This window comes from Podarcis muralis, chromosome 12 (genome assembly GCF_964188315.1).
Source record: "Podarcis muralis chromosome 12, rPodMur119.hap1.1, whole genome shotgun sequence".
In the NCBI taxonomy this organism is placed as follows: Eukaryota; Metazoa; Chordata; class Lepidosauria; order Squamata; family Lacertidae; genus Podarcis; species Podarcis muralis.
The window spans coordinates 13,036,318-13,059,280 of NC_135666.1; the positions used below are offsets into that span (position 1 = coordinate 13,036,318).

General features: G+C 46.7%; 2 long non-coding RNA genes across 3 annotated transcripts in view; one reads left to right on the forward strand and one right to left on the reverse strand.

The window, feature by feature from the left end:
- Positions 1 to 22,963, reverse strand: part of LOC114607742 (uncharacterized) — a 166,373-nt gene that overhangs the window by 83,453 nt on the left and 59,957 nt on the right. The gene's annotated exons all lie outside the window — the stretch shown is intronic.
- LOC144329295 (uncharacterized) lies at positions 334 to 13,069 on the forward strand. Its single transcript, XR_013394777.1, has 2 exons — positions 334 to 3,258; positions 12,780 to 13,069. It is a non-coding gene; the product is annotated as an uncharacterized LOC144329295 (long non-coding RNA).

Below are 22,963 nucleotides of genomic sequence, written 5' to 3' on the forward strand. Positions count from 1 at the left end.
GCTGAGACGCAAAAAGCATAACCGTTCTTGGAAGACTGCCTTATTTATACAATGTCTTTTTTATACAATAGGCAATAAAATCATTTAATATTATAGTAAGGTTAGTAATTCTGTACAATATTGTTTTTTAAAAGTCTGGAAAAGTCTGCTGTACTCTCTTTAAAAACAACCATTGAGGTATCAAGTTGTGTTAGCCATAATTCTTAATCCCTTGTCCCTCATGACTGGGAAGTTGTTTATACGAATTTCATTGCTCTGGAGGTGGGGGGGGGGGAGCCCAGTCTTTCCGCATGGGCAAGGATGTGATTAAATGAATGGCGTCAAAATAGCAGATCCATTGAAACCAGATACTGATTTAAACAAGCTGAGCAGTCATTTCATAAACTTTCTCTTAAACTTTGGTTTTTATTATTATTATTCGATAAACTACACATTTTAACTTATTTACCAAGTGAAATGAAATCAGTGGCTGACATTCAACATTACTTACTTAAGGAAAATGAGCTTGACTAATGATGGCTTCTACCCCTGATGTCTCTGGTAACATCACAGAAATAGTAAAAATTACACAAAGATATTTGCATAATAGTGATGGTGGTGGCTCATCAGCATGCTTTGCATCCATTGCCTTGAGTGGGTATTTGGGGTGCTGAGTGTTACACTGTTACAAGAGTGAAGGCTTTGCCTCTCTCCTTCAGGACTGCTTCTCCTTGTTCTCAAATCATTTTTATTTAAGTACTTTTAAAGGGATATTTTTATGACTACAACAATGCAAAACACTCATTCAACAATGCCAACCCTTAAAACAGTTCTCCTCCCTAGATGAGTTACTTTTTAGCTCAACTGATATTCAGCACATATGGTAGAAAAAAGGGTTATCATTTTTTTTAAAGGAGGCAAGCAACAAATAGTATCCAGAAGTATAGAGAACTACAATTCAAAGAGTTTCAGAAACACACCAGATACTATTAAATTTAGTGTTAACCTCAGACCCAGCTCTAGAGGAAATGGCGCTGCAAGCAAGGAGCCGTTTTTGGCACCTTCTCTATCTGTTAAACTTTTGAATAATTTGTTTTCTATTTCATTTGTAGCCCATTTTACAACTTTGAGTCACAGTTAGCATGCATGATTTATCCCAGTCATTTAAGGCAGGTGTTTGCATGCTAGTTGCTATAATCTGTATTTATCCAAGCCATACAAAGTTTTTGTATTATGCGTTTCAGTTGCTGAGTGCATAATAGCCCATGACAGCCCCTACAAACTCTGTATTCCAGGTGGATGCCTGGGTCGCCTGCCCTAAATTCCATCCTGGCTAGCACCACACATATTAATACTGCATGCTCCTTAAATGTTAAGTGTAAGAACCCTTCCATACATTTTTTGATATGGTTTTTGAATCATTTTCATAAGATAGTGGCAGTAACTGAAGCATATGTACAGTAGGTGCACAGGGTGTACAGTCTTCTTGTATACTGTTTTTGGTCTTGGGCTGTTCATAAAGTTGTAAAATAGATGAATAAATAAATATCAAACCTCTACCCATGAATATTTCTGAAAGACAATACATAAGATTAGAATCCTAGACCACTTATCTAGAAGTAAGTCCCATTCATCTCAGTGGGACTTGCCTCTGAGTAGAAATGCATAGAATTGTGACAGTGGTGATAAAAATCTTGACTTCTTTGTACATTAATTCATCCCTTTGTTCGCCTATGAAATTACATACCTTCTTAAGTTATGCCTCCGAACAGACTTAGTTCAGTACAATTCAATACTCATATTTGTGGATACTGCTGTTCTTTAAATAAGTGACAATTAGGTTCAAAAATTGTGCTCTGTTTGCCCATTTTGTCTGTCACATTGTCAGTTTTGTTTCAGGCCCTTCCCTCCTGCAGATCTGCCATCATAAGCAATGAGGGCACATAGAACTGCAAATCTTTGCTGTTTTGAAAATGGCAGAAAACTGGCGGATCAAAAGTTTAGCCTAGAGGCTGCTGTCAGTTTTCTCAAGGAAATAACTTCATACACTTTCCTGCAACCTATAGGATGGATGTTGCAGTAGAACAGTCCAAATACTGACAGCAAACTTTGTTGTAAACAAAAGAACTACATGCTCCGCCCCCTATCCAAGCAGGGTAAATGGAATTTGTATAGTTAATACTAGGGCAAAAAAGTGAGAAGGAATACCCCAAATTCACTATAGCCCATTTAATGTGTGTTTTCGAGCTACTGCTTAGTACATGCACAGTAGTGAAATAATAGCACAGCTTTGTTTCCAGTTTTTGAATAAATATTTGTTTGTGAAGTGGTGGCTTTACTATAGTAGTGATGGCACAATTGAAGGTGGTAGTCATTCCAGATCAATTAATCCAGAATTAGAATGTGCTGTTAGGAGCATATGCTTACTATTTTACATCATTTCTGTTTCCAGAAAATGTATTAAGCCGTCTTTACTGGCTACTATGGGACGCGGGTGGCGCTGTGGGTTAAACCACAGAGCCTAGGACTTGCCAATCAGAAGGTCGGCGGTTTGAATCCCCACGACGGGGTGAGCTCCCGTTGCTCGGTCCCTGCTCCTGCCAACCTAGCAGTTCGAAAGCATGTCAAAGTGCAAGTAGATAAATAGGTACCGCTCTGGCAGGAAGGTAAATGGCGTTTCCATGCGCTGCTCTGGTTCGCCAGAAGCGGCTTAGTCATGCTGGCCACATGACCCGGAAGCTGTATGCCAGCTTCCTCGGCCAATAAAGTGAGATGAGTGCTGCAACTCCAGAGTCAGCCACGACTGGACCTAATGGTCAGGGGTCCCTTTACCTTTTTTATTGGCTATTATAATAAATTCCTCTTAAACTGATAATTTGCTTATGTGGAGAAGTAGAGGAGGACTTACTGTATTATTTGTTTGTATGCACCATTTATGAAGATATAAGATTTGGATACTTTGAAGCTCTTCTTTCTGGGAAGGAATATTAGTTCAGTCAGCAAAAAGGATATTTATTTATTTATTTATTTACACACACCAGATTACGAGACTACCAAAACAAGCCAAAAACCATTCATTGTTGATAACACAGACATACTGACATTGGTAAGTCACTGGTAGTGTGATTTTAAAAATAAAATATAATATAAAAAGGGCCCCAATTCAATTCACATTGAACCACTTGATGAATTATAATTAGCAGTCTCCCTTTGATGTTATTTGTTCAAGGATGGCTACCAGATACAGTTGGTTGAAGAGGTTGAAAAGTGCCCCCATTGGTCTTGTTCGGATAAATCGATCGATAGAGCCGTGACTTCAGACAGCTTTACGGTCCCAATCAATCACTTACAGCGGTCCGGCACGCTTCCTCCCAAGCTGCGCAATAACTCCTGCTGTCTCTTCTCCGTCACGGCTTTTAGCAGAGTAGAAACACAGCGTGTAAAGCAGTCGTATTCCTTGTAAGCACACATAGACAGGTTCGTCTATTTACAGCTCTTTATTACAACATTTCAGCATCAAAAGTCCGTCACTGCTGGCAGCCATTGCTGCAAACATCCTTCTCCCCTCAGAGTCACAGGGGGAACTGGACAAACAGGGAATAGTCCCGCCCAGCTTCTAAAGCTTCTGTCTCCGCCCAGCTGTAAGCTGACGTCAGCAGGTGACACACACCAGGGAATTTAACCAGATAAATTCTGAACTATAACACCCCCCCTTGTGTCCCTGCGTGATACCTGTGCAACATCTTCAGTAATACCTTGTGAGATCAATTCCTTCCCCAATGCCTTGCGCCTTCCCTTGGCAAACCTGTTTGGCATTTGTGGAACCACCTCACAACTTTCAGAATCGCACTGTGCGAAACTTATCCACGCACCTGTGGCCTGATACCTCTCTGGTGGGACACCCTTTGTTGGGCGACTGGACCTCCTAGGCACAAACTCAGGTGTTCCCTCTGACTCACTTTGATCAGCAGGTGTGTCCTCTGCATCATGGGATTCTCCTTCTGACTTAAAGCGTTTTCGAATCCTCTCCATTACACTCACAGGAGAACTAGGCTCGCTTTTGGGTGCTCTCTTAACATCTTTTGGAGAAGCTACCGAAACCTCATCCTGCTCCTGACTTTGCTCTTGACTTTGGTCGTCATCAGCAGCCTCAGCCCCTTCTTCCTCTGCCTCATCAGAACTGTCTTCTGGATCAGAGAGACAATCTGAGAGAACATCACGCCTAACAGGAGTCTTTGACTTCACCTCCTCCTCTAAGAACTCAGCGTGTTTACTGATCAGCACCTTACTCTGATCACCTGACGGGTAAGCAAATCGCCATGCACGGGCTTCTGGCTCATACCCACAGAAGATCATTTTCTGGACTTTGGCTCCATCTGGCCCTCGCAAAGCCTCAGGCACAGAGACAAGCGCAGGAGTCCCAAACGTCCGCAGAAAGTGAACCTGGGGTTTTCGGCCATTTAACAAAGAGAACGGTGTGTCACCTACCAATGAGTTGTAGACACGATTCCAGGTGAATGACACAGCCCTCGTAGCCTCCAGCCAAAACTCAGGAGGTAACCTGGCTTCTTTTAGCATCACCTGTGCAGCCTTAATCAGAGCTCCACTTCTCAGCTCTGCCACTCCACCTTGCTGGGGTGAAAGAACTGTGTGTCGTATCCCTTTCTGTTGAAAGAACTTCTGCAAAGCAGAACCAGTGTACTTAGCATTTCTGTCACTGATGATAGCTTGAACCCTGGTGGAGAACCTCTGTTCCACCCCCTCAATCCAGCTCTTGATCAGCTGTGCTGCATCCTCCCTGGATTTGAGACCGTGAGCCCAAGAATTCTGCGAGAAATCATCCAGAAAAGTTAGCAGAAACCTGGCCCCCCCTAGACTTGGTGCCTTGACAGGACCGGACAAATCTATGTGAACCAGCTCAAAAGGTTTAGCGGCTACACGTTCCACCTTTGGGTAACTGCACCCTCTCACCTTTGCCTGCTTGCAAGTGTCACAATTAATGGCACTTTGACAATTTTTAATCTTACAACCTGTAACAACCTCAGGTAACACCTGCAAATCCTCTAAAGGATTGTGAATCGTTCTCTGATGCCATACGCATGCACATGTAACATTATGAGCGGGAATTGTAGCACGCTGGTTGGGAACTGTAGCACGCAACGCTTGTGCTTTCTCAACCTTCCCCTCACCTCCAAGAGACGTTTTAAGAATGAAAAGATCATTCTGTCCCTTTTTCACTTCGACCAGTAACCTCCCCCCTTTGGAGATTGTGCAGACATCATTTTCAAAACAAACTTTGAACCCCTTACTTAACAAATAAGGCACAGATAACAAACAATGTTGAATCTCTGGAACAATACAAAAATCCACCGTTTCCTGTAAAACAGAAAGATAGGCATTAGTACACTTGGAAACTCTAGTTTTCTGTCCATTTGCAAACTTAATAGTCTGTCTGTGCTGGTCCCAGGGGGGATAAGGTACTATTACCGTAGGCCAAGATCAACAGGGAGCCGGGCGGGGTAGCAGGAACGATGGTAGGGCAGAAGCAGGAAGCCAGGCGCGGAACAGGAACACTGGTAGGGCAGAAGCAGGAGTCCAGGCGAGGAACAGGAACACTGGTAAGGCAGAAGCAGGAATCCGGGCGAGGAACAGGCACACTGGGAGTGCCGAACAAGGACTGGGTAAAGCAGATACTTCACAACGACGTTGCTCCCGCAACCTGGGACCGGGCTGCCTGACCTTTATCTTCTTCTAAGGCCGGGGGCGGTCCCGGCCCCCAGAAGCCCCGCCTCTCTTGGCCTTAAGGCGAGCACTCCTCCTGGGAGACACCAGTTCCCTTCGCCTCTCTGCCCTAAGCCTCTGCAGATCAGGAGAGGCCGAAGGGTTACTGGGCCCCGGGGGAGGCTCACCTGTAGCCACTGAGTCTTCCAGCACCTCTGGGGCCTGAATGATTTCACCTGGTGCCTGCTCTTGAGTTTCCTCAGCATCTAGGCCTTGCCCCAGTTCAGCCGGCCCTGGAGGCGGGGACTCCTGTGCCGGCTGGGATTCCTCCGGATCGCTCTCAGACTCGGAATCCCAGGCCATCACACCATCCCCCCTCCCAGGCCCCCCCCTCACTTGAGGGTCCGGACCCGGCTTGCTGGGGTACGCTGCATGAAACTCCCGGATGCAGGCAGGTGCGTGGACGTTGACCGCTGGTTCCCAGGAACGGTCCTCTGGCCCATACCCCTTCCAGTCAATGAGATACTGCAGCCTTCCCCTGCTGTATCGGGAGTCCAGAATGCGTTCCACCTCGTACTCAGGCTCTCCCTGCACCAAAACTGGCTGCGGTCGGGGACGGTCCGGGTGGAACTCGTCGGGTGGGGCCACCGGACTCAGAAGGGACCTGTGGAATACCGGGTGAACTTTCAGGTTTGCTGGCAACCGGAGACGGAATGCCACAGGCGAGACCTGGTCCACGATAGGGAACGGGCCGGTGAACCGGGCGTCCAGCTTCCGCGAAGGTCGAGAAGGGTGGAGGTGGCGAGTGGAAAGCCATACCAAGTCACCGACGTGAAGTTCCGGCCCCACCTGGCGGTGGCGGTCGGCCTGGACCTTGTACGCCTCCTTGGCCTGGCGCAGCTGCTCCATCAACAGCTGTTGCTGGGACTGGAGCTCCTGAAGCCACTCTGTCACCGCAGGGACCGCAGATGCCGGCAGCACATCCGGAAACAACCGTGGATGAAGGCCATAACTGGCTTGGAACGGGGTCTGCTGGGTGGACGCATTCACCGCGTTGTTATAAGCGAACTCCGCCAATGCTAGGTGGTCGACCCAGTCGTCCTGCTGGTAGCTGCAGTAACACCGGAGGTACTGTCCCAGCACCGCGTTCGCCCGTTCCGTCTGGCCATCAGTCTGTGGGTGGTAAGCAGATGAGAGACAGACCTCTGTTCCGAGGGCCTGGTGCAAAGCACGCCAAAACCGGGACGTGAACTGAACGCCGCGGTCGGACACTACACGCTCAGGTAGGCCATGCAGGCGGAAGACATGCTGAAGGTACAGCTGCGCGGTTTCCTTAGCTGAGGGTATGGATGGGCAGGGGGCACAGTGCACCATCTTCGTGAAGTGGTCGGAGAAAACTAGAAGGCAGGTGCAGCCACGAGACGGGGGTAACTCCACTACAAAGTCTAGAGAAACTGTGTGCCAAGGACGTGGTGGAACCGGCAACGGCTGAAGAAGGCCGGGGGGTCGCCCGGTAGGCCCCTTGGCCCGCCTGCAGACGTCACAACCAGCGACGTAGCGAGCCACGTCAGCCTTCAAACAGGGCCACCAAAACTCACGGCTTACCAGATGGGTGGTCCGATACCGCCCAAAGTGCCCCGCCGCTGGAGCGTCATGGGTCATCCGGAGAACCTCAGCCCGCAGCGGCCCTGGTGGGATGTACAGGCGCCCGTGGTGCAGCAGAAGACCCTGATGCGAGACCAGCCCTGGATACTGAGGGCATGATCCTTCGGCCAGTTCCCGGAGTCGTTCCTGTGCCCAATCATCGACCCGCTGCTGTTCCCGCACCCGAGCCTGCAGTGGCTCAACCTCCTGGGTGGCCAGGAATGCAGCTGGTGGTAGGATCGTGGTGGGTGCTGCTTGCTGAACCGTGTCTGCGTTGTCTTCAGGTTTCCGGGACAGGGCATCCGCCTTCTGGTTTTGGGAGCTAGGGATGTAGCGGATCCGGAACTGGAACCGGGAAAAGAACAACGCCCACCGGATCTGCCTTTGGTTCAGCTTGCGGGTGGTCTGGAGGTATTCCAGGTTCCGGTGGTCGGTTCTCACCTCCACTGGGTGTCTTGCTCCTTCAAGATGGTGGCGCCAAACCTCAAAGGCCACCTTGATGGCCAGTAGTTCCCGCTCCCACACGGTATAGTTACGCTCCGCTGGAAGGAGCTGGCGGGAATAGAAGGCGCAGGGTAAGAGTGGCGCTTCCGGTTCGTGCTGCTGAGACAAGACGGCACCGAGAGCCGTACTGGAGGCGTCAGTCTCTACCACAAAGGGTCGAGAAGGATCCGGATGTTGCAAGATTGGCGCTCTCTGGAAACAGGCCTTCAACCCTTGAAATGCCTCCTCCGCCTCCTTGTCCCAGGAAAACGGCGTCTTGGGGCGCAGAAGCCGGGTCAACGGGGTGGTGCGGTGAGCATAATCCGCAATGAAGGTCCGGTAATAGTTGGCGAACCCCAGGAAACGCTGTAGGTCCTTGCGGTTCCGAGGTGCCGCCCATTCTCGAACCGCTGCCACCTTCCCAGGATCCATCTGCACCCCACCTGGTGAGAGTCGATGACCCAGGAAGTCCACTGACTGCTGATGGAACTCGCACTTGCTGAGCTTTGCATACAGACGATGCTCGCGCAAGCGCTGCAGCACGGTCCGGACATGGCCCTCGTGGCACGCCGGGTCACGGGAGTAAACCAGAATGTCATCCAAGTACACCACCACGTACTTGTCTAGCAAGTCCTGGAACACGTGGTTGATGTACCGTTGGAACACAGCAGGCGCGTTGCACAAACCAAAGGGCATAACCAGGTATTCGAACTGTCCGTACCGGGTGCCGAATGCTGTCTTCCACTCATCCCCGGCGCGGATCCGAATCAAATTGTAGGCTCCCCGGAGGTCTAGCTTGGTGAACACCTGTGCCCCTTGCACCCGCTCCAGTAACTCCGAAATAAGGGGCAAGGGGTACCGGTCCGGGATGGTAATTTTGTTCAGGGCCCGGTAATCATGGCAAAGGCGGAGCTCCCCACATTTCTTTTTAACAAAGAGCACTGGCGCAGCAGTGGGCGAGGTAGAAGGTCTAATGAACCCACGCTCCAGGTTCTTGCGCAAGAAGTCCTGCAAAGCCTCGCGCTCTGGCTCTGTTAACGAGTATAAGCGACTCACCGGTAGAGGCGCTCCGGGCTGGAGGTCTATGCCGCAGTCAAAGGACCGATGCGGCGGCAGCTGGTCTGCCCCCCGTTCCTCGAACACGTCGTGATAGTCCCGGTACTCAGCGGGGAGCGTTGCAGCAGCCTCCTCAGTGGGCGCAGCTGCTAGCATCTCAGTCTCAGCAGGAGAACTGGGGTCTGGGAAGTGTACAGTCCGTTTGACCCAGTCAATCTGCACATTGTGAGCCTCTAGCCAGTCCATCCCAAGCACCAGGGGGAACCGGGGCATGGAGGCAATATCCAGAGTTCGCATCTCACGGTGCTGCTGGAGGCACAGGACCAGGGGCTGGGTCTCTTGAGTAACGGCGCCCGAACGCAGTGGCCGTCCGTCGATTGCCTCCACCTGTACCGGTTCTGGCTTGTTCCGAAGTGGCACCCGATGCTGGGCAGCAAAAGCAGCGTCCATATAAGAGCGGGTTGCCCCTGAATCCACCAGAGCATGGGTAAGAATCCATGGCCCTCCTGGAGGGTATAGATGTACCGGAACCATAAGGTGTTGTAATTCAATTGGTGCGGCCCCATTCTGTGCTGTTTGGGACCCCAGGTAGCCAGGACCATCCACTACTGGGGTTGGCGGTTTCTCAGGACAGGACCGTGCATAGTGTCCGCTTCCGCCACAATAGAGACATAGATTCCCCTCCCGACGCCGCGACTTCTCTGCGGGGGAGAGGCGTGGCCGCACTGCCCCAAGCTGCATGGGTTCCTCCAATGACTCAGCTGGGCCTGTGGGGCTGCTGGTAGACACTGGGGCCGAGAACTGGAGGTGCCGGCGGCCCCGAGGCTGACGCCGGTCCTCTAGCCGATCGTCTATCTGTAGACTCCGCTGAATAAGGGCGTCTAGCGTGGTGGGGCGTTCCATTGTGGCCAGCTGGTCCAGTATCTCATCTGAAAGCCCCTCGAGATACTGGTCCCGAAGAGCAGAGTCGTTCCAGGTCAAGTCCTGTGCCAGCAGCCGGAATTCTGTGGTGTATGCGGCCACCTTGGACTTGCCCTGTCTCAACCGCCGAATCGCCCGGTTGGCTTGACTCCCCTTCTGAGGGTTGCCGAACGCGGCCTCCAACAGATTGCAAAACCCCCCGTAGTCTGCCAGCAAGGGGGAGTCTTGCCTGAGCAGCGGCAACGCCCACTTGGCCGCCTGGTCCTTTAACAAACTAATCAAAAAATGCACCTTGGTGCGGTCGTCAGGGAAGTTCCGGGCGCGCCCCTGAATATACAGCTTGGCCTGGGCAAGGAACATGGGAAAGCTGGCCGGAGCCCCATCAAATTTCTCAGGCAAGGCCACTGGGTACTTGCCAGAAGCCGGGGCGTCGGCCCCAGGAGCCGGTAGGGCGTCCAAACGCTGCTGTAGTGCCGTAACCACGTTACTGAGCTGCTGCACGGTGTGCCTCAAGGCCTGGTTCTCCTGGGCTATTGCCAACAATGTAGCCGCTTGGTTAGCCATGGCCTCTGACTCTTCCCGAACGCACCCCAACAAAGAGGGAGTGCGGGTGTGGCGGGAGCAAACTGTGCTGGTCCCAGGGGGGATAAGGTACTATTACCGTAGGCCAAGATCAACAGGGAGCCGGGCGGGGTAGCAGGAACGATGGTAGGGCAGAAGCAGGAAGCCAGGCGCGGAACAGGAACACTGGTAGGGCAGAAGCAGGAGTCCAGGCGAGGAACAGGAACACTGGTAAGGCAGAAGCAGGAATCCGGGCGAGGAACAGGCACACTGGGAGTGCCGAACAAGGACTGGGTAAAGCAGATACTTCACAACGACGTTGCTCCCGCAACCTGGGACCGGGCTGCCTGACCTTTATCTTCTTCTAAGGCCGGGGGCGGTCCCGGCCCCCAGAAGCCCCGCCTCTCTTGGCCTTAAGGCGAGCACTCCTCCTGGGAGACACCAGTTCCCTTCGCCTCTCTGCCCTAAGCCTCTGCAGATCAGGAGAGGCCGAAGGGTTACTGGGCCCCGGGGGAGGCTCACCTGTAGCCACTGAGTCTTCCAGCACCTCTGGGGCCTGAATGATTTCACCTGGTGCCTGCTCTTGAGTTTCCTCAGCATCTAGGCCTTGCCCCAGTTCAGCCGGCCCTGGAGGCGGGGACTCCTGTGCCGGCTGGGATTCCTCCGGATCGCTCTCAGACTCGGAATCCCAGGCCATCACACTGTCCCTTCGGAACTGCCGTGCAATTCCACCTCTCGACTGCAGGGGTCTCTGGAACCATGTTGCGGTTAGCTGCAGAGTCTATTACAAAGGCCATCTCGGAATTTTCCACTCGGCCCTCCTCAAACACTGCCATACTCGCTGAGACTTGATAAGACTCTTCTCCCTGCTGTTTACCACGGCCACCTGGCTCAGTTCCACGCCTGCCTGTCTTCCCAGGCCTGTTGCCATGGAAACCCGCCTGATTCCCATGGGAAATGTCCTTCACAACATCCTGCCGCGGCTCTCTGCACCGGTGGGGGCAACTGCCACTCAGATGTTGCGCCGAATTGCACACGTAGCATCGACGAACTCCAGTGGAAAAACACTGCCCGGGGCTCCCAGCTGGCTTGGCCCTACTCCTTCTGGAACGGCGCCTCCCACCAGCCTCGCCCCCCCTGAAGCTGCTCTCCGCTTCAGCACAAAGGGAAAGTTTTTCAAACCTGCCTTTGGAACTCTTCGCCCCCCCGATCTGCTCACTAGCGCTCCTAGAGGCCAATACATCGGGAACAGGGCCTGCCAGTCCAGCCTTTCCAGGACTCAGTCCATCACACAGACGTGTAGAAGCATTACAACAGCTCCCCAACACTGTCCCAGCCCCCATTGGGCTTTCTGGGCATCCTTCTGCCTCTCCAGGGCTTCCTCCAGGGCTCTGGCCTTTCGCTGACGCCTCACACAAGCCTTTCAGCAAATTCCAGGCGGCCCACGCTGATTTCACACCCTCTAGGTGGGGTCTCAGTGATGCATCAACGCATGCTTTGAGCATCTCCAGCTCTCTTTGCATTTTCTGCTGGCTATCTTCAGGCAACGCAGCCTCACAGCCTGCAACGTCTCCAGCCGCTTTAGCGCTGGGGGTTGGTGGTAGGGGCTCCCTCTGCCATGCTTCCCAAAGCCCATGGACCAGGAACCACCCCTTCACTCTTTTGCTCCAGGTTGCCCAACTCTTTAGAGTTAAAGGCTCCACCGGCATATCCTGGCTTTCAGCCATCTTCTCCCGTTCTCCCGGGGGGCCCAAGCCTACTTACAGCTTATCCAGCACCTGTCCGGAGAAACGATTTCTCAGCTGCTTTTTTCTTTTAGCTCTGTGTCCCAGCAGCTCTCTTTCAGCAGCTCCTCATGCCTCTCAGAAGCAGGCAATTACTCATTTTGCTCTCCGGCATCCGGTCAGCTCCCGTTCCTCAGAACCCAGCTTCAAAGCCTCCTGAAGCTGATTTACGACTGTTTTACAGGCGTTGGCTGACCTCCATAACCTGTTCGGATAAATCGATCGATAGAGCCGTGACTTCAGACAGCTTTACGGTCCCAATCAATCACTTACAGCGGTCCGGCACGCTTCCTCCCAAGCTGCGCAATAACTCCTGCTGTCTCTTCTCCGTCACGGCTTTTAGCAGAGTAGAAACACAGCGTGTAAAGCAGTCGTATTCCTTGTAAGCACACATAGACAGGTTCGTCTATTTACAGCTCTTTATTACAACATTTCAGCATCAAAAGTCCGTCACTGCTGGCAGCCATTGCTGCAAACATCCTTCTCCCCTCAGAGTCACAGGGGGAACTGGACAAACAGGGAATAGTCCCGCCCAGCTTCTAAAGCTTCTGTCTCCGCCCAGCTGTAAGCTGACGTCAGCAGGTGACACACACCAGGGAATTTAACCAGATAAATTCTGAACTATAACAGGTCTTTGGATATTGACGTTTCTGGTGTCAAGCTTGTGTCCATGTATTGTTTTGTGTAGAGGCTGACCTGTTTGTTATTTCTAGAATGCAGAAGTAAGACTGTTGGTTTTGTTGCAACAGACTAATACACCTTTCTCTCTCTAGACACAAATGAAAATGTTGCTTTTGCATTTACAGTGGTAAGAGTACATTAAAAAATGTTATTGGCACATGTAGTTTGTACTAATAATATTTACTGTTTATGTTTGTATATGCCTTTACAAATAAACATGTTTCTGTTTTGCATTATGACACTAGAACACACTTAAGTCATTTTTCACTTCCAGACACAGGCCTATAATACACAACTAGACAAAGAGTTATAACAGTGGCGGCAATTGATGTTGAGAAGGAAAACACTGTAAAACACTCCAGTCATTATTAGCAACAATATAAGTAGTGGTAGGAGCTGACAATTAATTACTACTGGTCCAGTTTCTTCTGTTATTAACTTCAGTGAAGAAATATATCCAGCCTTTGGTTTCCACCAACGGCAATTTTAGTACCTGAGATATACGCTCAACCACTAAGCCAGAAGTACATCTCAGCTAGTGTGGCTAAAGGTGTATGGGCTCCTGCATGGGCCTGAAGAAGTGAACATCTGCCACTACTGGAGGTATTGCTATGAACAGAAGACTGCCTTCCGATAAATGGGCATCGTGAAGTTTTATAGAGTTGTAACCTCATTGCCTAGTAATTACATAGACTTCTCTTTACTGCCTTCACACTTCTCAAATTAAATAATAGTTTTATTGTAATTGCACTTCTTCTAATCTCCTTTTGCTCCAAAAGCTCACATTTATCGGCATTGCCGTTCATTAAAGGTCTTGGATCTAAAAGTGCCTTATGCATTTGTGCGCATTCTAGGTGTGCCACCTGGAATCCCACCAGATGACTGAACAGTTCAGTCGTAATAATTGTTGACAGCCCTAAATGTTGAGAGGAGGAAAGTACACTATCTGCCAGCATCAGATCTGCATTCAGATCTGTCATTTCATATTGCAGGACAATAAACCACATATATACAGGATCAGGCTTGAAGTCAGAAGGGAAGCTTGGTTTAAATATTGCAACATTGGCCAGGCTTGTGTGATACCACAGGATCAGTTATTATTTGGATGAAGTAGTCCATGCACCTCCAAAGGCATTATTGTAGAACCTCTAGGTAAGACATCATGTGACAATGACTTTTGAAGCTACAGTTCCTTTTGTGTGTGGTTTTGCAGTTATTATTTCTCACATTTCCCCCAGTAGGGAGGATTAGAAGAAAGATGAAGTTGATTTCTCTGCAGAATCCCTATCACATCTGTTTGCTTTTGCTGGGGATTTTCTTGTGAGGCCTGTTGGAATAGTATTGACCCAAAGATCAACACTTAGGAAGACACAGGTTTAGGTATATTTGACACAAAACATCTTCAGGTTTGAACTATATCTTGAGCCACAGACATGTGGAATCACTAGACAACAGTGAGACCTAAACAAAAATGTCCAAACTTGGGGGAGGGGCCGCTTCCCAGACCACTCATTTTGACTCTTGAGTACTACACAAGTGGGACCCACCATAAAATGTTGCAGTGAATGCTCACATTCCAACAGAAGAACCTTTCTTCAGTGTCTTTCAAATGATGCCCCCAAGCACACTGCTCAAATCTATTTCTCCTCTGATTTTATTTTGGACACAAAATATTCCACATATCAAAATTTGGCTTTTGGTGCCCCCCCCCCCCCATGTTTAGCTTTTTATGAAACTTTCTTCTTACATCCCTGCAAACCTTGCAGTTCCCTCAGACATGTTATCGCATTTCAGCTATATGCCTGTTAACACTCACCACCTGAGTTTGCTGTTACAGGAGTGAAGCCATTTAATGAAGAGGCATTTTCCAAAAAATACATATATGTTCATAAGGGGGGAAATGTGTTTTTAGAATAGTATTCAGTATTCTTGGCTGACTCATGACACTGGGATAAGAAGAAGAGAGAGTACATTGCTGGCATAATTATAGCTGCCTTTCCTTACAAAGACAAACACTAAGTCCAAATCTTAAGGAAATTGTTGGAGCCTTCTCACTAGGTACCAGAAGCTCCTCATCAAAACCTAGAATTACATCCTGAAAATCAAGGTGCTTCATGGATGGAACCAGGAGCATCCCAAACCTATGCGACTGACACAGAATGGCAGCAAAAACCCATCCCTTCAAATGTGGGCATGCCACAATCCTATGTAAAGCAAGGTTAGGATGTAGGATGGGGTAGGCATGGAATCCCCCCCCCACTTGCCACTCTAACCCTCTTAGATCATCCCCCCAAGTCCTCCCCACCCCTAGAGCCAGATTCTGTTAACTTGGGGTGAACCCGCCTAGGAAAAAAGCACATAGAAGGAAGGCAGAGAAAAAATACACAATGTTGACCCATATCAGTCCTATTCAGATACAAACAGGCAGGTGTCAGTGCACTAGATGCACAGTTGCCACCTATTTGTAGCATACAGTCTGCAAATCTTCCCTCGTGCTTGTGTTTCTTTTGCAGAGATATCTATTTTTCCAATACAGATATATTGCACAATTGTAAAAAAGTGGTGTCTCCCCATTTGTAGAAAGAGGAACACAAGATTTGAGCAAAAACTTCCATATTTTATCAGCAGAAAAACAGCAGCTTTTAAGGCATGTTCTTATGGGAAAATGGGAAACCCACCAAATTTCAAGAGCTTGTCTCCATTACAGCTGTCCTGCCTCTTGTAACACAAGCAAAGGGTCTTACATGTAGGTAAGAAAGAGATTTTTATTCAGGCAGGCAAGTAGCAGTAGAGGCTTGGCATTGGAGTCACAACTCAGGGGTTCAGGAATTGGACATGTTCAGAACTGGATTGGCACAACTGATCTCCTAACAGCTCCTATGCCCTGCCTGCCAAACTTTTAAAGATGAAGTGTGATGTGCTCAATTGCCAGATTCACTCACAAGAATGTCAGGATTGCAAATCCACACTCCTCTGTGGCGGGTAGCACCTGTTTCTAAACAACAATACTGTACAGCACTCACTCATCCAGGCTCTTGATCAGTCCATGCTATCTCCAAGTATGTTCTACTCAGAGTAGACCCACTAAAATAAATGAACCTAAGTTAAGCACATCATTAATTTCAGTGGGTTTACTCTGAGTGGGACTAGCACTGACTACAACCCACTGTTCTATTCTGCTTACCAGAAATATTCTGTCCAGTCCTTGGCATCATAGTTTAAGGATATCAGAAAACTGCAAAGTTTTCAGTGGAGGACAACAAAGATGGTGAGGAGCCAAAAGACCAGCTCCTGTGAGGAATAGTTGAAGGAGGTGAATATGTGTAGCCTGGAGATTATTCAGAGATGGTGTGATAGGGCTTCAATATTTGAAGGGCTGTCAGATGATAGAGCAAATTTATTTTCTGTTACTCCAGATGATAGGGCAAACCCATGGGTTCAAAATACAAGCAAAAGGAATTAAGACAAAACATTAGAAAGAACTTCCTGATAGTAGTAGCTGTTCAACAGTGGTGGGTTCCCTTTCATCACAGGTTTTAAAGCAGAGGGTATACAGCCACCCAACAAGAATCCTGTAATAGTGGGGCTTCCTGCATCGGACAGGGGTCGGATCTCTGAAGTCACTTCAAATTCTATGATTCTATAAATCAAATGAGTGTCCTCGAAATTATGGTCAGAATTGTTGCCAATCCTAGCAGTATGGCCAAAGTGTAGTATTTTGTGTTTATTTCATTTTAAAATTTTATTTGTAATTTTCATTATTACCATTTCCAAAATCACACTCACATTCAAGCATACATTTCCACCATTGATATATTTCTTTTAATAAAAACATTCAATGGCTTCCCTTCTTCCCCTTCCCTGGTTCCTTTAATTTCCCTACCATTCCTGTGTATTCTTATATATCCATTTAGATCACTTTCTCCCCTCATTCTTCGATGCTGATGATGATGCTGATGTTGATGATGATGTATATTATACTGTGGAATTTACCTTAATGCTGCTAGCATTTTCACTTGTTTACAGTTATTTTCCAAATACTCCACAAAGTTTTTCCACTCCTCCAAATACTCCACGAAGTTTTCCCACTCCTTTTTATATACTTGATTTATTGCTCTCTTATTTTACTTGTTAGACCTGCTAACTCGGCATATGTATTTTGCATTTATTCTTATCTAAATGCACTGCTTCTTGCCAATAGCACGAATGGAAATTGCATGAACTAATTGTATGAACTAATCCTTGAACCTTGTGATGGGAATTTACTTTTAGAAACACACTCCTGCACGTGGCCTTTGCACAATATATGTATATATCTCCTATATTTGCTGCTTTGCAAGACCTTCGGGGGGGGGGGAGACCGAGTATGCAGATTTTGTTTATAAGCCCAAACAAAGCCCTAAGTGTTTGCTACAGTAACCATTATACACTGCATGGTGCTGAGTACTTAGACACAAGACAACACAAGAAGCCAAGTATGAACACTTTATCCTTGTATTCAATAATTCAGTAAACCCGGCCAGAGGATTTCTCACCAGCTCTTTATTGCAATTCAGCCCAACACTTTCCCCCCTGAAAAGCCATAGGTTTAATAAACACACAGGGCTTACCCTTGAGCTCAGCATGGATCTTCAGTAAGTACTTTATGACAGATTTGCCACTTTTTTTAAAAAAAGAAGTAGCAGAAATCCCAATTGTTGGAGCTGATACTTATATCAAAGCTCCTCACCTCTAGGGTTTTATGTGCAACCTCTCAACTCCCAGCCTTGGAAATTGGGGACTGAACACATCAGAAGTGCAGAGAGAGGGATGAAAAGACAGCTTTCTCTGAAAGAAACTAATCATGGCATTCTATTTAGTTTGTTTATTTTGAGGTTTGTTTGTGGGTTTTTTTAAAAAAAACAAAGCAAAAAGAAAACAGCTTTTATTAATAAAAAATAATCTAATATTAGCTGTTTTTATCACACTTTCCTTTAATCACAGACAAAAAGCCTATAGAAAATAATCTTACTTTTTAATGAAAAAGTTATGCATACATGATGCCAGTTTTCATAGGAAGATACTCACTGTTTGGTGCCAGGAGGCAGGTTTTGTACCAGGGATATGTGCCCAGGAATGTTTGGTGGCTGCTATCTAAAATCTACATTTTATTCTTGGCAACATTAATTTGCCTAACATTAAACCCCATGGATCCTATTCAGGCTTGCTTACTTTTAAGTAGACATATATACTGTAAGTGGACTGTAAATATACTATAAAAGAATGTTTGGAACAGGAAAATAGTACTCCACGTTGTTGTTTTAATTTATTACCCTTCATCCTAAGGTTCCAGAGTGGGTTACAACAATTAAAACGCTATTAAAAACAGTTTAAAAGAACTTACATTCACAAAAACAAACACATTGTTTGAAATAGAATGTATTCATTCATATTCATGCCAATAAGTATCTGTATGCTAAATATCTGTATGCTAAATAGACATTAAAGGCATAGAAGCCTCTTACATTTGACATTTACAAAATTTACAACCTCTTAAAGTGTAAGAACTCCTTTTAAAAGAACCCTTTCCTTACAGCAGAGCTTTCCAAACTGTGTGTAGTGACACGTTAGTGTGTTGGCTGCAGTGTGTAGGTGTGTCGCGCAAATGCTCCCCGTGCTCCTCCCCGTGCTGGAAAGGGGTTAGTTTAACCTCTGGTTTGCTAGTAAAACTGGATTACTGTGTCGCAAAATGATGCATCTCTCAAAAGTGTGTCACCAACATGAAATGTTTGGAAAGCTCTTAGAGTCCTGAAAATTTGCCATCGTACTTTCTCCAATCACTTGCCCTCTTACAGAGCTATCTTGAACCCTGAGAACTGTGCTGTGGTTGGATACAATGGAAGCGTCCCTCCACTAGACTCTGCCAGCAGGGCCCGCACTACTGCACAACCACTGCTTAGGGCACAATACTATGTCACACTTACACCAGCTAAGCAGCATTATGAAGCAGTATGTCATTCTGCCTACACTGATAAAGCTGGATGCTCTGCTGGCAACTTGTTCTGACAAAGCAGGCAAAGAGAGGGTGGACATGAGTGTGGTGTAGTGATGCCACATCTTAAAGTCCTGCATTACTTCAGAAACACCCACAATGGCAGGGAATCCAGTCAAAGGTACATCTCTTGGCAGAACCAATGGAGTGGACCTTCTTTCCATCTAGATAAAAAGGTAAAGGGACCCCTGACCGTTAGGTCCAGTTGCAGACGACTCTGGGGTTGCGGCGCTCATCTCGCTTTACTGGCTGAGGGAGCTGGCATACAGCTTCTGGGTCATGTGGCCAGCATGACTAAGCCGCTTCTGGCGAACCAGAGCAGCGCACAGAAATGCCGTTTACCTTCCCGCTGGAGCGGTACCTATTTATCTACTTGCACTGCATGCTTTAGAACTGCTAGGTTGGCAGGAGCAGGGACTGAGCAACGGGAGCTCACTCCATCACGAAGATTCGAACTGCCGACCTTCTGATTGGCAAACCCAAGCGGCACAGTGGTTTAACCCAAAGCGCCACCCGCATCCCATTTCCATCTAGATAGGTCAATAAAATTGCACAAAAACTAAGCAACAAAGGGTTTCTCCTTCTGAACTCATAATAACAAGGTTCAGGCATAATAGTCAGCCTGGAATAGATATCAGAGCAGGAAAATCTCCCTACCGACCTGCCTCTTTTAGGGAAAATAGATGATAGATTCATCATCAGTTCTAAATACTCTTGTGTTTTACCTATGGGGTGGACCACACATATGTAATATATTTTCCTAAACAAATATGGTCTCTTTTTAGGTAATAGCGTATGCATCATCACTCATGACTGTCACTGAATATGTTTAGCTATGAGTATACAGCTGGGCAGACATTATTATTCTTATTATATAAGAAAAATCACACATGGAAGCTTCCTCTAATTTAAAAAAACCCTATGGGATTATTCAGCATTCAGCGATTTTTCTATAACCAAGATACAAGGATCCTTTCTTCGGAGTGTTATAATAAAAACATATGAAAATACTAAGTGGCCATTAATGCTTCTTGTTTCTCTGCTTCTCTGCCCCTTTTCACCACCCCATAGCATGTGAAATGGCCCTTAGGGCACATACCTTCACTTATATTTTATAATTTTGCTTCAAGGACTGTCAAACAGGGATACTAAGATCCCACTTCGTGGGATACACTGGAGTGATAAAAACCTACAGAAGTATTTAGCCATTATAGAATTGTATTTTATGAACTTTTAATATATGTTGTATGCTGTTGCTAATTTTCAAGCTCTGAGAAGTTTTGCTTCCCCTCAAATGCATATGGTTCTGTTATACATCTCACCTGAGGCACTGTAAATCTCACAGAGGCACCTCTGTCTGTCTCTTACTTGGAATGTAACTTAATGATTCACTGTCTTGCTTTGACTAACATGTCAGCTCAGGGAATGTGCCTCTCATGATGACAAGAATGGTTTAACCTCTTAGGAACAGCAGATATCCTAACTCCTATGTCACACAATCTACCCAGATGAGAGGAAGATATCTGGCCATTGCATCTCTACAGATCCTTTACCTCCACACAACAGCTGTCATTTCTTACTGCAGAAACAGTCATTTAGGGGCTGGTTTGAGGGGGAAATAGTATTCATTAACGGAATGAATTCGGTACATGATTTCAGTATGCTGAACTCTAGTAGTCCTTCATGGAGACTTTTCCCAGAAAGCTGCACTGTTGCATTCCATCACCTATCCTTGAAATGTGTGGCTTATGTTGAGTTTCAATAGTTTTAGCGTATCTATAATGAGAGGCATGCACTTTCTAGCTTTCACTGAGGCTCTGGGTGTACATGTCTCTTTCCCCTTACACTAACCAGTAAAAAGGGGAGGAGGGTAAACATTTTTTGCTCTTCCTCCTTCAGAGCTCTGAATCCATTACAATCCTTTGACTTGACAGACGGAGACTGGCTTCTACAATGTTCTCTGATAATTTAACCAGAATTTGTTTGAGTCTTCCAGCTAATGCCACATATGTATACTACATCCACTCTGTACATGCTTCTATACCAGTTTTCTGTCTATCTTGGTATTTTTCGTACATGGCTCCTGCCATAAGCAGGTCATTCTTATTTTCATTTATGAAATAAGCCTAAGGGCTATTTGTGAATGATCTCTGCTGCAAATAAAATATTCACGGTTCTGTATTTTTAGTACCCTCTGGAAAATGTCTTGTGCTCCCTCTGCTGTTTTGATGGGAGCACTGAACTGACCAAATGTGCTACAGGAATTGAACAGCATAGGAGGTGTAACATGAAAACCTGTGGGCCGTTTGTTAAATATATCCGTTCACAAGGATAAATAAAATGAGGTGACAGATTCAGTCGTATATAACAAAAAGAAAATGCTATGAAAGTAAATCTAAAAAGAATTAATGGAACTGGTGCGTGTGTAAGTGCAAACGCACACAAAAACAAATTAAAACACCAGGAGCTAACAAAAAATACACAATGGTTATAATTCCACTAAAGTGAAGCTAGGCGCCATTGTTTTTAACTGAAGATTTGAGCATGTGCTTGACTCTTTTGTTTTGAAATCATTTGGACATAAGATCTATTTAATAATATTTGTAGAATAGCTAATTGTTAAAGCCTCTAAGTTGTTTACAAAAAAAATAAAATATGTATTAAAATTATCTATAAAAGTCAGAAGTTGAATATAAGTTGGCCTAAAAATGATTCCAAATATAAAGAAAATCAATAGTTAAAAATGAAAACTATCTATTGAAATTCATGTCAGCTTTACATATCTGACTAGGCTAGCCTAAACAAAAAAGGTTTTAGGAGGCACAGGAAACAATACAATGAGGTGCCTGCCGTGTGTGTGTGCAATCAATAAATAACAAATAATTGGACTGAAGTATGGGAGCACCAGGACTTTTTTTTCCAGCCAGAACTTGCTAGAACCCAGTTCTGGTACCTCTCAGGTGGGCACCATTGCCATTATAAGAGAACATAGGAGGCATTCATTTTTCAAGAAAAATAGCACTGGGAAGGTCTCTATAAAATGCCTTGTTTCCATAAGACTGTTCACTGGCTAGCTTACATTTTGTAACACATGCATAAAAGAAATTGAAACCAGAGCATATAGCCTGGCCAGTGTGGATGAGAATTCTGTTCTGTGCTTCAGAAACATTGGTTTCCAAACAACTGTTCAGAAGCATTTCATTTTCCTAATATCCCAGCACACCAGCCAAGGAAGGCAAACATCCAAGCACACTTACAGCAGCTCCTAAAGTTCAATGGATACACAGCTTTCTAGGCAGCTTTCCCCAGGTCCATGCCCCACAGAGCAGTTGCAGCAACAGTGGGACCAAGCTCCTCACCACCACCTTATGTACCCTTATCTGATGGGATGTGCACATGCAACCTGAGGCTTCTCCTACACAGAAGTCGCCGTTCTTCTCTCTTCAGGTTCCTCCTGATTCTAGGAGACAGCAGAGCAGGGGATGGCAAGGTTCTGACTGGCCCATCTGCCTGAACCACCATTTCCTCTTCCTCTGACATGTCATATGCACCCACCTCCATCTCTGACCTCTTAGTTTAGACCCTTCCTCTCCCCAACTCCTGCTTTGGCTCCTGCCTCGCTGATGGTGCCAAACCCCATAAATCACTGGGCCCCTTTCCTATAGTGAATAATTTGTGCCTATATATGCAGTTTGTGCCTATACATGGGTGGTCCCTTAATGTGTAAGACCTTGTGCAGATGTCCAGTACATGGACAACAGGGATGCCATGAGCAGGGCCAGACAGTGCAATCCTAAGTCCTAAACACATGTAGAAGATGGGCATGTGCATAGGCCAAGTCTTTCAGAAAATGAACTTTCAAAGCAATAGTTTAAGGCAAGATAAAAGAAGCATGATTTCCCTACCAAATGGCTTCCTTGGTGCAAAATCAGAATAAGAGAGGATTACAGGAACTATAAGATTGAGACTTGCAGTGAAATATGAAAAAAAAACCTAATTTTGGAATGCAGAACAAATTACTTAAATGATACCCCCAGAATTATGTTTACTGAAACCAACAGATTTTAACATGAAAACAGACTACATATTTACATGTCCCTAT